General features: G+C 40.1%; 1 protein-coding gene across 2 annotated transcripts in view; it reads left to right on the top strand.

The window, feature by feature from the left end:
• Positions 1-3,336: 3,336 nt before the first annotated feature.
• Positions 3,337-12,800, top strand: part of LOC109897578 (beta-1,4 N-acetylgalactosaminyltransferase 2) — a 36,640-nt gene continuing 27,176 nt past the window's right edge. Inside the window, exon 1 of one of the 2 annotated variants that reach the window (XM_020492086.2) lies at positions 3,337-3,456. The gene's annotated coding sequence lies outside the window, so the exon portion shown is untranslated. Of the gene's footprint in view, positions 3,457-3,880; positions 4,016-12,800 lie in introns of those variants that run through there. The other variant, XM_020492087.2, reaches the window with a different exon arrangement.

Genomic DNA, 12,800 nt, shown 5'->3' with positions numbered 1-12,800 from the left:
CAGACCTACTGTGGATTTTGTCTGGAATTCCATGAATGCCTTAAATTAACTGCAACAATCCAATGGACAAGGGATGCAAACTAGGGGGGGGGGGGGGGTTGGTTGAAGAGGCAACCAATTTACTAGTTAAAACATCAGCGCACGCTCTGGAAAGGCAGCTTTACAGCAGCGCGTCCCCTGAACAGTGTTGCCATCTTAGTGACTTGGTCACTATATTTAGTGAGTATTCAGACCCCTCTAGCGACACAACATGAAACGTTACATAATACAGAATATTAGTAGACAAGGACAGAACTACATCACAGTTTTTTTTTTTTTTTTTTTAAGGCACACACCGCCTACATATCAATAGGTACTCACAAACTACCTAGGTCAAATAGGAGAGAGGCATTGTGCCGTGAGGTGTTGCTTTATCTGTTTTTTGAAACCAGGTTTGCTGTTGATTTGAGCAATATGAGTTGGCTCTACATAATACTATACGCTTTCTTGAATATTTTCTGGATTTGAGGACAGAAAAGACCCCCGGTGGAATGTCTGGTGGGGTACGTGTGTGTGTCAGAGCTGTGTGTAAGTTTACTGTGCAAACAATTTGGGATTTTCAACACAATGTTACTTATAAGAAGTGATGCCAAGAGAGACTGGCATGCATAGTATTTATCTCAGCCACCTGAATACAATGAAGAGAACGACGTGCCGCTCTGTTCTGGGCCAGCTGCAGCTTAATTTGGTCTTTCCTTGCAGTACTCGACCACACAACTGGACAATAATTAAGATTAGACAAATCTAGAGCCCGCAGGACTTGCTTTTAGGAGTGTGGTGTCTAAAAAGCAGAGCATCTCTTTATTACGGACAGACCTCTCCCCAACTTTACAACCAATTAATCTATGTGTTTTGACCATGACAATTTACAGTCTCTAGGGTAACGCCTAGTAATTTAGTCTCCTCAACTTCTTCAACAACCACACCATTCATTACCAGATTCAGCCGAGGTCTATAACTTAGGGAATGATTTGTGCCAAATACAATGCACTTAGTTTTAGAGATGTTCGGGACCAGTTTATTACTGGCCACCCAACCCAAAACAGATTGCAACTCTTTGTTAAGGGTTTCAGTGACTTCATTAGCTGTGGTTGCTGATGCGTGTCTGGTTGAATCATCAGCATACATGGACACACATGCTTTGTTTAATGCCAGTGGCAGGTCATTGGCACGCCATACTTTACATGTTTGACATTAGAGAAGCTACCATTAAAGAAAGAGATCTGAATCCACGATATGGTAGAGTTTGAAAAGCCATTACACAAATACGTATTTTTTAACAGGTTATGGTCAATAATATCAAAAGCTGCACTGAAAACTTGCAGTACAGCTCCCTCAATCTTCTTATTATCAATTTCTTTCAACCTATCAGTCATTTGTGTCAGTGCAGTACATGTTGAGTGACCTTCTCTATAAGCATGCTGATAGTCTTGTTAATTTGTTTACAGATAAATAGCATTGTATTTGGTGAAACACCATTTTTTCCAACAGTTTGCTAAGAGCTGGTAGCAAGTTTATAAATATGCTGTTAGAACCAATAAAAGCCGCTTTACAACTCTTGGGTAGTGGAATTACTTTGGCTTCCTTCCAGGCCTGAGGTGAAATACTTCCTTCTAGGCTCCGATTAAAGATACGACAACTAGGAGTGGCTATAGAGTCAGCTACCATCCCCAGCAGCTTTCCATCTAAGTTGTCAATGCCAGGAGGTTTGTCATTATTGATCGATAACAATACATTTTCCACCTCTCCCACACTAACTTTACAAAGTTTAAAGTTGCAATGCTTTTCTATGGTTACTAGTTTATTTTTATGCATGAATACGATGGCTCACTGTTCGTTGTTGGCATTTCCTGCCTAAATTTGCTCACTTTGCCAATGAAGAAACCATTAAAATAATTGACAAAAATCAAATAGTTTTGTGATGAATAAGCCATCTGATTCGATGAAATATGAAGTTGAATGTGTCTTTCTGGAAGCGAAAGAAACGCACACCAATTTAGGCGAGGTGTTGGCTAGCGGAGTGGAACACTTGGAAAAAAATAAAGGAGTGCTGCACACTCTAGGGGCTCAGATGCATCAATATTTATATAGGTCGACAGACAAGCTGTCTTCATCAGGGTATAACGACAAAACACTGCGGGATGACTAATTTATATAGTGTCAAAAGACACACATAGGCAGTGTTGACAACTCCTCAGTAAGGAAAGTAGCTATTTATTTTTATTTAAAAAATAAATACAATTGTTGGCAGATTCATTTTATTTTTAAAGTATTTTATTTTATTCAAAATACAGATCAACAATTTACATTATTACATCAAAACATTACATCAAAACAGAACGCAGGTACTAATGAGAAAATACTGGAACAAACAACAAATATTTAAATAAAACAAACAATTTTAGTGCAATTGTAATTACTCTGAGAAAATCTTATTGTAATGATTTAGGAAGATGTTATTCTTGTTATTGTTTACTAGGGTTAATGTTTTAATAAAATAGTTAAATTCAATCCAAAACATTTGTAATTTTGGTATAGAATTTTGGAATATTTGTTTGTGTATGAAGTATTTGGCAACAAGAATTTTTAAAAATCACAATCATTTCAGTGGTCTTGTTATCATTGCAATAGTAACATATATCTTTCATGTCAAAAACATAGGTAGTGTTCATAATGGTAAATAAGTATTTTGCAAGGTTTTCCCAAAATGACACAAATTTACATTCAAAGAACAAATGAGACAGATTCTGACCTTGTTTTTCACAGAAAACGCAGATATCATCAATAGCCACAAATTTGGATATTATAGAATTAGAATAGAATAGAATAGATATATCTTATGTAACATTTGGTGTGAGTTGGTTTTGTGAATGAAGAATTTGTCTTATATATTTATTACCTCAAGATCTCTCAAGTAAGGCGACACTTTCCAATCTGAGTTCTGGATAAACTTTGTGATCATTACCAAAACTAAGATGAGTTTTCGTTAGTGTAGTTAGACCACTGGGAACAGCTTTGATCACAGAAATAAACTCTCTGAAAGGTATTGGAAACTCTTTCAATGATATAAATTGTTCATATGTGAGAATATTACCCTTGTTGTCGAAAACATCAAGAACAAAGTCAATATTCCTCTCATGCCAGCTGGGGTAGAACAATGACTTATTCCTTACAGTTATGTCTGAATTATTCCACAAAGGAGCTTTATGTGGGAAAAGAATGTGCAGGAAACATATTTTCCAGGTCATTAAAGCTTGTTGGTGAAACCTAGCCAATTTAGCAGGTATGGAAAGTAGCTATTGGCTGTCCTAAAATTCGCTAAATGACGTCATCGGCCAATTTGCATAATTTACCATGTGAATGTAATTGTGATGGACGCTGCAGGAGAGAATAATAACGTCTTGGGAGAGACAAAAAGTGAGTAAAAAAACACCCTAAATATATTTAGAATTACAAATGAACTTTCTTCTGTCGATTCTTGTTTTTTTAATGTCACAATTCCAACCCTCCTCTTTTATCCGGGCTTGGGACCGGCAAAAGTTACCCAAAATAGACACTGCCGGAGTTACTTCGGTTTTTATTTTCATTTTTTGGTTTATTTTTCTTCATTTGTTTTGGTTTTGAACCTTATTGTCCACTTAGGAGCCTACAACAAGTCACAGTAAAACATGAACATTTTTAACCATAATTTTTTTTTTACATATACAATCTAAAAAGACAATAGAAACAAACTGTCAATGGCAATGTGAGAAAATGTTGGTAACTAGTCTGGCCCTAATCAGGTTAATTGTAAAAAAGAAATAATAATGTAATGTAAGCCAGAGCGGGATCAGCCAGCGGCGGCTTCCCGCATGCGCGATTCATTTCCAGTCTGGACGCGGAGGGGTGAACATCTCCTGCTCTGACTGCAGCGCGAATACTGGGCGGCTGAGAGTGCTTTGGGACGGGGGTAGGCACCCGCTGCTCGTTGAGATGAGTAAGAACGATACGTGTTTTCACGTCAGAGTCTCCAATAACACCAGAAAAAGTAGCTAGATTTGTCGCTAGTCGCTTTTTCTTTTTTTGTCTCTAGAGGGGTCTGAATACTCGCTAAATTGGCAACACTGCACACCGATGCCTGTAATCATGGCCGGGTGTGGCCTGATATCATTGTTTAATTATCATATATTAAAATAGCATACAAATAACATTAAATGGATAGCGTACGATCATAGATACCATTTGGCTGCATAGGCCTACAAACATTTACAATAGCAAAATCACAAGAATGGCTTCAGATCAAAGTCTACGTTGAGACCCGAAGGGAGCAAGGGCAGCCTCTCGTTTAAACAATACATTGTCGAGGTCACCCCCTCTCCTCGGGAGGGTGACATGTTCGAGGCCAATATAACGTAGAGACGAAATCGAGTCGTTTTCTTCCAAAAAGTGGGCCGCAACTGGGTGTCGAGTTTTTGCACCTAATGATGCTCCGAGATACGTACTTTTAATTCGCGCTTTGTATAACCCAGATCATTTTTACCACAAGGACAAGTTATAAGATAAATACCTGTCTAAGTGGAGCCCGTTTTAACTCCTTTTGATTGGGATCTGTTTCCCTGTTTGGGGGTGTTTTAAAGGATCTACATTTATAAGTGCCATTGCATTGAGCACAGCCATTTCATTTGTAGTTTCCATCCAGTAGGGGAGCAAATAGACGTTGTGCAGGGATATCTTGGTGGTAAATCAGAGTTCACCAATTGATTTCTGAGGTGTCTGCCCCGCGAGAATACGACCAAGGGAAAGTATCGGAAATGTGTTTTCGAACCATCATCGGTTCTTTGAATGTGCCAATGTTTGAACAATTCCCTTAATTTGTTCAGAACCCCTTGAATAGCGAGTAGTTAGAACGCAAGACTGCTTATTTTTGCTAGAATCACCTTGAAAAGGTCATGTTTTTAATTTTCTCAATGGCAGTATTTATCTGACCATTTTTGTACCCCTTCTACTTGAATTTTCTTTGCATCTCAGCCATATTTCTGTCGAAATCCTTTTTCTTTTTTGACCAATTCTTTTGACTCGACAGAATTGGCTGTAGGGCACACTATTTTTCAAGGGAAGTGGGTGACAACTATCAGCCCTCAACAAACTGTTACGATCAGTAGGTTTCCTGTAAAGATCAGTGTATAGAACATTATCTTCACACAAGATCAGAAGATCAAGGAAACTGATTTGACGTGTATCAGATTGCATAGTAAATCTCAGATGCTCAAAACAGGAGTTAAGAAAAGCATGGAACACCTGGAGCTGTTTTGCATCACCCCTCCATTGAACAAAAATATCATCAATATACCGATCCAAATAATGTTAGGCAAGAAAACATTTGAGAGAATTGAAAATGGACTGTTTCTCTATGTAACCCACATACAAATTAGCGTAGTTAAAAGCCATTGGGGGATCCCATAGCAGTACCCTTCGTCTGAATAAAGAAATAATTTAGAAACATTAAGTAGTTGTGTGTGTGTGTGTGTGAGTACTATTTAGACCAATGTTATAATGGATGCACTGGAAGGTAGTTCATTAGGATCACGTTGCAGAAGAAAATGTTCCATAGCTTAAATACTGCCCTCGTGTGGAATATTTGTGTAACGACTCAACATCATAAGCAACTAACAAAGTATTCTCAGGACACTTCTGGTGTCCTTTACAAAGGAGTGGAGCCGTTTTGCGAGTGGTCTCATAAAAAAGTCAATAAAAGTCAATGGAGGGGCTGTTAATGCATCAATGCCTGCTACAATAGTGCACCCTGGAGGTTTTATAACACTCCCCATCTTTACAACCAATTAATCTATAAGTTTTGAACATGACAGTTTACAGTCTAGGGTAACGCCTAGTAATTTAGTCTCCTCAACTTGTTCAACAGCCACACCATTGTTTACCAGATTCAGCCGAGGTCTAGAACTTAGGGAATGATTTGTACCAAATACAATGCACTTAGTTTTAGAGATGTTCAGGACCAGTTTATTACTGGCCACCCATTCCAAAACAGATTGCAACTCTTTGTTAAGGGTTTCAGTGACTTCATTAGCTGTGGTTGCTGATGCGTGTCTGGTTGAGTCATCAGCATACATGGACACACATGCTTTGTTTAATGCCAGTGGCAGGTCATTGGTACACCATACTTGACATGTTTGACATTAGAGAAGCTTCCATTAAAGAAAGATAGATCTGAATCCACGATATGGTAGAGTTTGAAAAGCCATAAAAAAAATATTTTTTAACAACCGGTTATGGTCAATAATATCAAAGGCTGCACGTAAATCTTGCAGTACAGCTCCCTCAATCTTATACATTTCTTTCAACAGTTGGAATTGGCTAAACTTTGATCGTTGAGGTAGTAAATGAATGATAGAACCCAGTCCCTTTCATTTCCTATGTCGGAAGTTAATGGTTCCCCGAAGAAAGACGGATTGCTTCGGAATGTGTTGTGGGGGGGATGAGAGGAGAGCAACGTGTCCATCTGTTTCCCGATTCACATCAGTGTATTAGGTGGAGGAGGTGAAGATGAGGACAGATTCTCTTAAGGGAGTAATAAAGGTTTATTATCCTGTTACATTTTTTGGCTCCACGCGAAGATGATAAAGAGGGCAAGGTTTGGAGAGAAGTGTTTAGGATTGTATGTAGGATTTGTATATAACTGTGATGTGAGATATATATATATATTTTTTTTTTTTTTGCTGTCTGATTACAGCTGTACAGAACCTTTGGGAAGACTTAAACTTGGTTAAAGCTTCTCTAGTGTCCGTGAGTCATTTACTCTGAAAAATAAGAACCTAACACAACAAATCGTCATTTGTGTCAGTGCAGTACATGTTGAGTACCCTTCTCTTTAAGCATGCTGAATGTCTGTTGTTAATTTGTTTACAGATAAATAGCATTGTATTGGTGAAACACAATTTTTTCCCAACAGTTTGCTAAGAGCTGGCAGCAAGCTTATAAATATGCTGTTAGAACCAATAAAAGCCGCTTTACAACTCTTGGGTAATGGAATTACTTTGGCTTCCTTCCAGGCCTAAGGCGAAATACTTCCTTCTAGGCTCAGATTAAAGATATGACAAATAGGAGTGGCTATAGAGTCAGCTACCATCCTCAACAGCTTTCCATCTAAGTTGTCAATGCCAGGAGGTTTGTCATTATTGATCGATAACAATACATTTTCCACCTCTCCCACACTAACTTTACAAAGTTTAAAGTTGCAATCCTTTTCTATCGTTATTCGTTTCTTATGCATGAATACGATGGCTCACTGTTCCTTGTTGGCATTTCCTGCCTAAGTTTGCCCACTTTGCCAATGAAGTAACGATTAAAATAATTGGCAAAATCAAATAGTTTTTTTAACGATTCGATGACATGGAGTTGAATTTGTATCTGCCCATAATTTCATTTGAAGTACTCTGTTTTTTTTCCATCATTCTTTATATCATTGATCTTGGCTTCATAATTCAGGTTCTTCTTCTTGTTGAGTTTAGTCACATCATTTCACAAGTCAGCTAGTCTTATTATCCACTCCTTTTGCAACATCTCTTTCAACCATACAGTTTTTAAATTCCTCATCAATCCACGGAGCCTTAACAGTTCTAACAGTCAGTTTCTTAACGGGTTGCATGTTTATCACTAAATGGAAGAAGCAGTTTCATAAATTCATCAAGTGCAGGATATTAATCACATCAGACCAACAAACATTTTGAACGTGTGGTGGGGAAATTACTATATTGTTATTGCATCAAATGGTTGTTTTATGCAACAGAATGCAGTGGTTCTCAATCCTGGTCCTGGGGACCCAAAAAGTTGCACGTTTTTGCCTTAGCACTAGACACCTGAGTCAAATCATCAGAGCCTTTTGATGAGATGATCATTTGAATCAGCTGTGTACAGTCGTGGCCAAAAGTTTTGAGAATGACACAAATATTAATTTTCAGTCTGCTGCCTCAGTTTGTATGATGGAAATGTGCAAATACTCCAGAATGTTATGAAGAGTGATCAGATGTATTGCAAAGTCCCTCTATGCCATGTAAATGAACCGAACCCCCCCCCCCCCAAAAAAAAAAAACAACAACACATTTCCACCGCATTTCAGCCCTGCCACAAAAGGACCAGCTGACATCATGTCAGTGATTCTCTCGTTAACACAGGTTTGAGTGTTGACAAGGCTGGAGATCACTCTGTCATGCTGTTTGAGTTTGAATAACAGACTGGAAGCTTCGAAAGGAGGGTGGTGCTTGGAATCATTGTTCTTCCTCTGTCAATCATGGTTAACTGCAAGGAAACACATGCCGTCATCATTACTTTGCACAAAAGGGCTTCACGGGCAAGGATATTGCTGTAAGATTGCACCTAAATCAACCATTTATCGGATCATCAAGAACTTCAAGGAGAGCAGTTCAATTGTTGTGAAGGCGGCTTCAGGGAGCCCAAGAAAGTCCAGCAAGCACCAGGACCGTCTCCTAAAGTTGACTCAGCTGCGGGATCGGTGCACCATCAGTACAGTTGTTGCTCGGGAATGGCAGCAGGCAGGTGTGAGTGCAGATGCACTCACAGTGAGGCGAAGACTTTTGGAGGATGGCCTGGTGTCAAGAAGGGCAGCAAAGAAGCCACTTCTCTCCGGGAAAAACATCAGGGACAGACTGATATTCTGCAAAAGGTACAGGGATTGGAATGCTGAGGACTGGGGTAATGTCATTTTTTTTCTGATGAATCCCCTTTCCGATTGTTTGGGGCATCTGGAAAAAAGCTTGTCCGGAGAAGACAAGGTGAGCTCTACCATCAGTCCTGTGTCATGCCAACAGTAAAGCATCCTGAGACCATTCATGTGTGGCGTTGCTTCTCAGCCAAGGGAGTGGGCTCAATCACGTTTTTGCCTAAGAACACAGCCATAAATAAAGAATGGTACCAACACATTCTCCGAGAGCAACTTCTCCCAACCACCCAGGAACAGTTTGGTGACAATCAATACCTTTTCCAGCATGATGGAGCACCTTGTCATAAGGCAAAAGTGATAACTAAGTGGCTCGGGGAACAAAACATCGATATTTTGGGTCCATGGCCAGGAAACTCCCCAGACCTTAATCCCATTGAGAACTTGTGATCAATCCTCAAGAGGCGGGTGGACAAACAAAAACCCACAAATTCTGACAAACTCCAAGCATTGATTATGAAAGAATGGGCTGCCATCAGTCAGGATGTGGCCCAGTTAGTTGACAGCATGCCAGGGTGGATTGCAGAGGTCTTGAAAAAGAAGTGTATTGACTCTTTGCATCAACTTCATGTAATTGAAAAAGCCTTTCATAAGTGTCAAATGCTTGTAATTATACTTTAGTAACATCTGACAAAAATATCTAAAGACAGGGAACAGCAAACTTTGTGGAAATTTATATTTGTATCATTCTCAAAACTTTTGGTCACGACTGTAGTGCTAGGGCAAAAACAAAAATGTGCACTCCTTCGGGTCCCCGGGACCAGGATCGAGAACCAGTGGAATAGGGTTCTTAGAACTCTATTGTGTCTGTGTGAACTGAGAGAAGCTTCTGAGCTTGAACTCTAGCAACTTATTTATGATGGTCTTATCCTCTCTCAGAGCCCACATTCCATAGACCGTTTGTGTAATGGGAGGTACCAGGGTGTAGATGACTTGGGTATGGATAATGATGTTTCCACACAATGGGAACAGTCTTTACAGCAGATACTGTCTGCTATGAATGATTCATTTCTTTCATATGAATCCTAACCTTTTTGACCCATTCCACACATCTGTCATGTAGACTAAGGTGGTGTATCTTTGCTATAAAATATATTTGTATTCTTTGTGTCAGGGCTCTCAACCCAACAGTCAAGTGTTGTGTCGACCAGCCATCGTTATTGCAGAGCACTCACATCATTCACTTGTGTGTGGTGTGACCTGCTTTCCTTTTAATACGTTTTGAATGAAGTAATATCCTGATTTACTGATATCTTGTCTCCTCATTATCGATTAGAATTTCCACAACAAACATCATCCACATAAGAGTTATAGCAAAATCTTTTGTATGTTATCTTACACTATTTTAGGCCCAGCTTTTGGAACTTAGGCTTTCCTGGATATAGCCACTATATAGTGATCACTGCATCCAATGGGTATGGATACAGCTTTAGTTCAACAGTATTAGGAAAAAATGTGATCAATACATGTGGATAATCTTGTTCCCATATCTTGGATTCAGAGCTGTCTATCTAATAGAACTCAAAGGTGTTCTTTAATGGAAGCTTCTCTAATGCTCAGTCCCCTCCTGTACTCCCTGTTCACCCACGACTGCATGGCCAGGCACGACTCCAACACCATCAAGTTTGCAGAGGACACAACACCTGATCAACGACGAGACAGCCTATAATGAGGAGGTCAGAGCCCTGGCCGGGTGGTGCCAGAATAACAACCTATCCCTCAACGTAACCAAGACCAATGAGAAGATTGTGGACTACAGGAAAAGGAGGACCGAGCATGCCCCCATTCTCATCGATGGGGCTATAATGGAACAGGTTGAGAGCTTCAAGTTCCTTGGTGTCCACATCAACAACAAACTAGACTGGTCCAAACACACCAAGACAGTTGTGAAGAGGGCACGACAAAGCCTCAGGAAACTAAAGATTTGGCATGGGTCCTGAGATCCTCAAATGGTTCTACAGCTGCAACATCAAGAGCATATTGATTGGTTTCATCACAGCCTGGTACGGCAATTGCTCGGTCTCTGACAGCAAGGGACTACATAGGGTAGTGCGTACGGCCCATGTACATCACCGGGGCTAAGCTGCCTGCCATCCAGGTCCTCGACACCAGGCGGTGTCAGAGGAAGGCCCTAAAAATGGTCAAAGACCCCAGTCAGACTGTTCTCTCTTCTACCGCATGGCAAGCGGTACCGGAGTGCCGAGTCGAGGACAAAAAGGCTTCTCAACAGTTTTTACCCCCAAGCCACAAGACTCCTGAACAGGTAATCAAATGGCTACCCAGACTATTTGCATTTTGTCCCCCCCCCCCCTCCCAACCCCTCTTTTTACGCTGCTGCCACTCTCCTCATATATGCATAGTCACTTTAACTATACATTCATGTACATACCACCTCAATTGGGCTGACCAACCAGTGCTCCTGCACATTGGCTAACCGGGCTATTTGCATTGTGTCCCACACGCCAACCCCTCTCTTACGCTACTGCTGCTCTCTGTTCATCATATATGCGTAGTCACTTTAACCATATGTACATACTACCTCAATCAGCCTGACTAACCGGTGTCTGTATGTAGCCTCGCTACTTTTATAGCCTCGCTACTGAATATAGCCTGTCTTTTTACTGTTTTATTTCTTTACCTACCTATTGTTCACCTAATACCTTTTTTGCACTATTGGTTAGAGCCTGTAAGTAAGCATATCATAAGGTCTACACCTATTGTATTCAGCGCACGTGACAAACTTTGATTTGATTTAATGTAAAGTATGGTGTACTGCAGGGCAGCTCTCTAGGCCATCTACTCTTTTCTATTTTTGACAATGACCTGCCACTGGCTTTAAACAAAGCATGTGTGCATGTATGCTGATGATTTGACCATATACGCAACAGCAACCAAAGCCAATGCAGTCACTGAAACCCTTAACAAAGAGTTGAAGTCTGTTTTGGAATGGGTGGCCAGTAATAACCTGGTCCTGAACATCTCTAAAACTAAGTGTTGTATTTGGTACAAATTATTTCCTATGTTCTAGACCTCAGCTGAATCTGGTAATGAACGGTGTGGCTGTTGAACAATTTGAGGAGACTAAATTACTTGGCATTACCTTAGATTGTAAACTGTAATTTTCAAAACCTATAGATAGATTCAATGGTTGTAAAGATGGGGGAGAGGTCTGTCCGTAATAAAGAGATGCTCTGCTTTTTTGACACCACACTCCAAAAAGCAAGTTCTGTAGGCTCTAGTCTCATTTTATCTTGATTCTTGTCCAATTGTGTGGTCCAGTGCTGCAAGGAAAGCTGCACCTCTTGCTCTTCATTGTAATCAGTGGGGCTAGAAATAGGGGGCTGATAGCCAAGATAAACTGGCATGCATAGTATTTCTAAGAGTTGAGGAGAGACTGAATGCATCACTTCTTTTTATAAGAAACATTAATCTGATAAATCCCAAATTGTTTACATAGTCAATTTACACACAACTCTGACACACACACTTACCCCACCAGACATGCCACCAGGGGTCTTTTCACAGTCCCCAAATCCAGAATATATTCAAGAAGTTGTACAGTATTATATAGAGCCATTATTGCATGGAACTCCGTTCCATCTCATATTGCTTAAATAAACAGCAAACTTGGTTTAAAAAAACAGTAACACCTCATGGCACAATGCCTCTCCCTTATTTTACCAAGATAGTTTGTGTATATGAATTGATATGTAGGATACGTGTGCCTTTAAAAATGTTCTGTATTATGTTTTGTGTGGACCGCAAGGAAGAGTAGCTGATGCTTTTGCAACAGCTAATGGGGATCCTAATAAAATATAAACCAAGATTCTCTGGTCTGATGAAACCAAGATTGAACTCTTTGGCCTGAATGGCAAGCGTCACATATGGAGGAAACATGGCACCATCCCTAAAGTGAAGCATCGTGGTTGGAGCATCATGCTGTGGGGATGTTTTTAAGTGGCCAGGACAGGAAGACTAGGCAGGTTTGAGGGGAAAGATCAATGGCGCAAAGTACAGAGAGATCCTTGTT

This window comes from Oncorhynchus kisutch, linkage group LG10 (genome assembly GCF_002021735.2).
Source record: "Oncorhynchus kisutch isolate 150728-3 linkage group LG10, Okis_V2, whole genome shotgun sequence".
Taxonomy (NCBI): Eukaryota; Metazoa; Chordata; class Actinopteri; order Salmoniformes; family Salmonidae; genus Oncorhynchus; species Oncorhynchus kisutch.
This window is presented reverse-complemented; position numbering and strand designations above follow the sequence as displayed.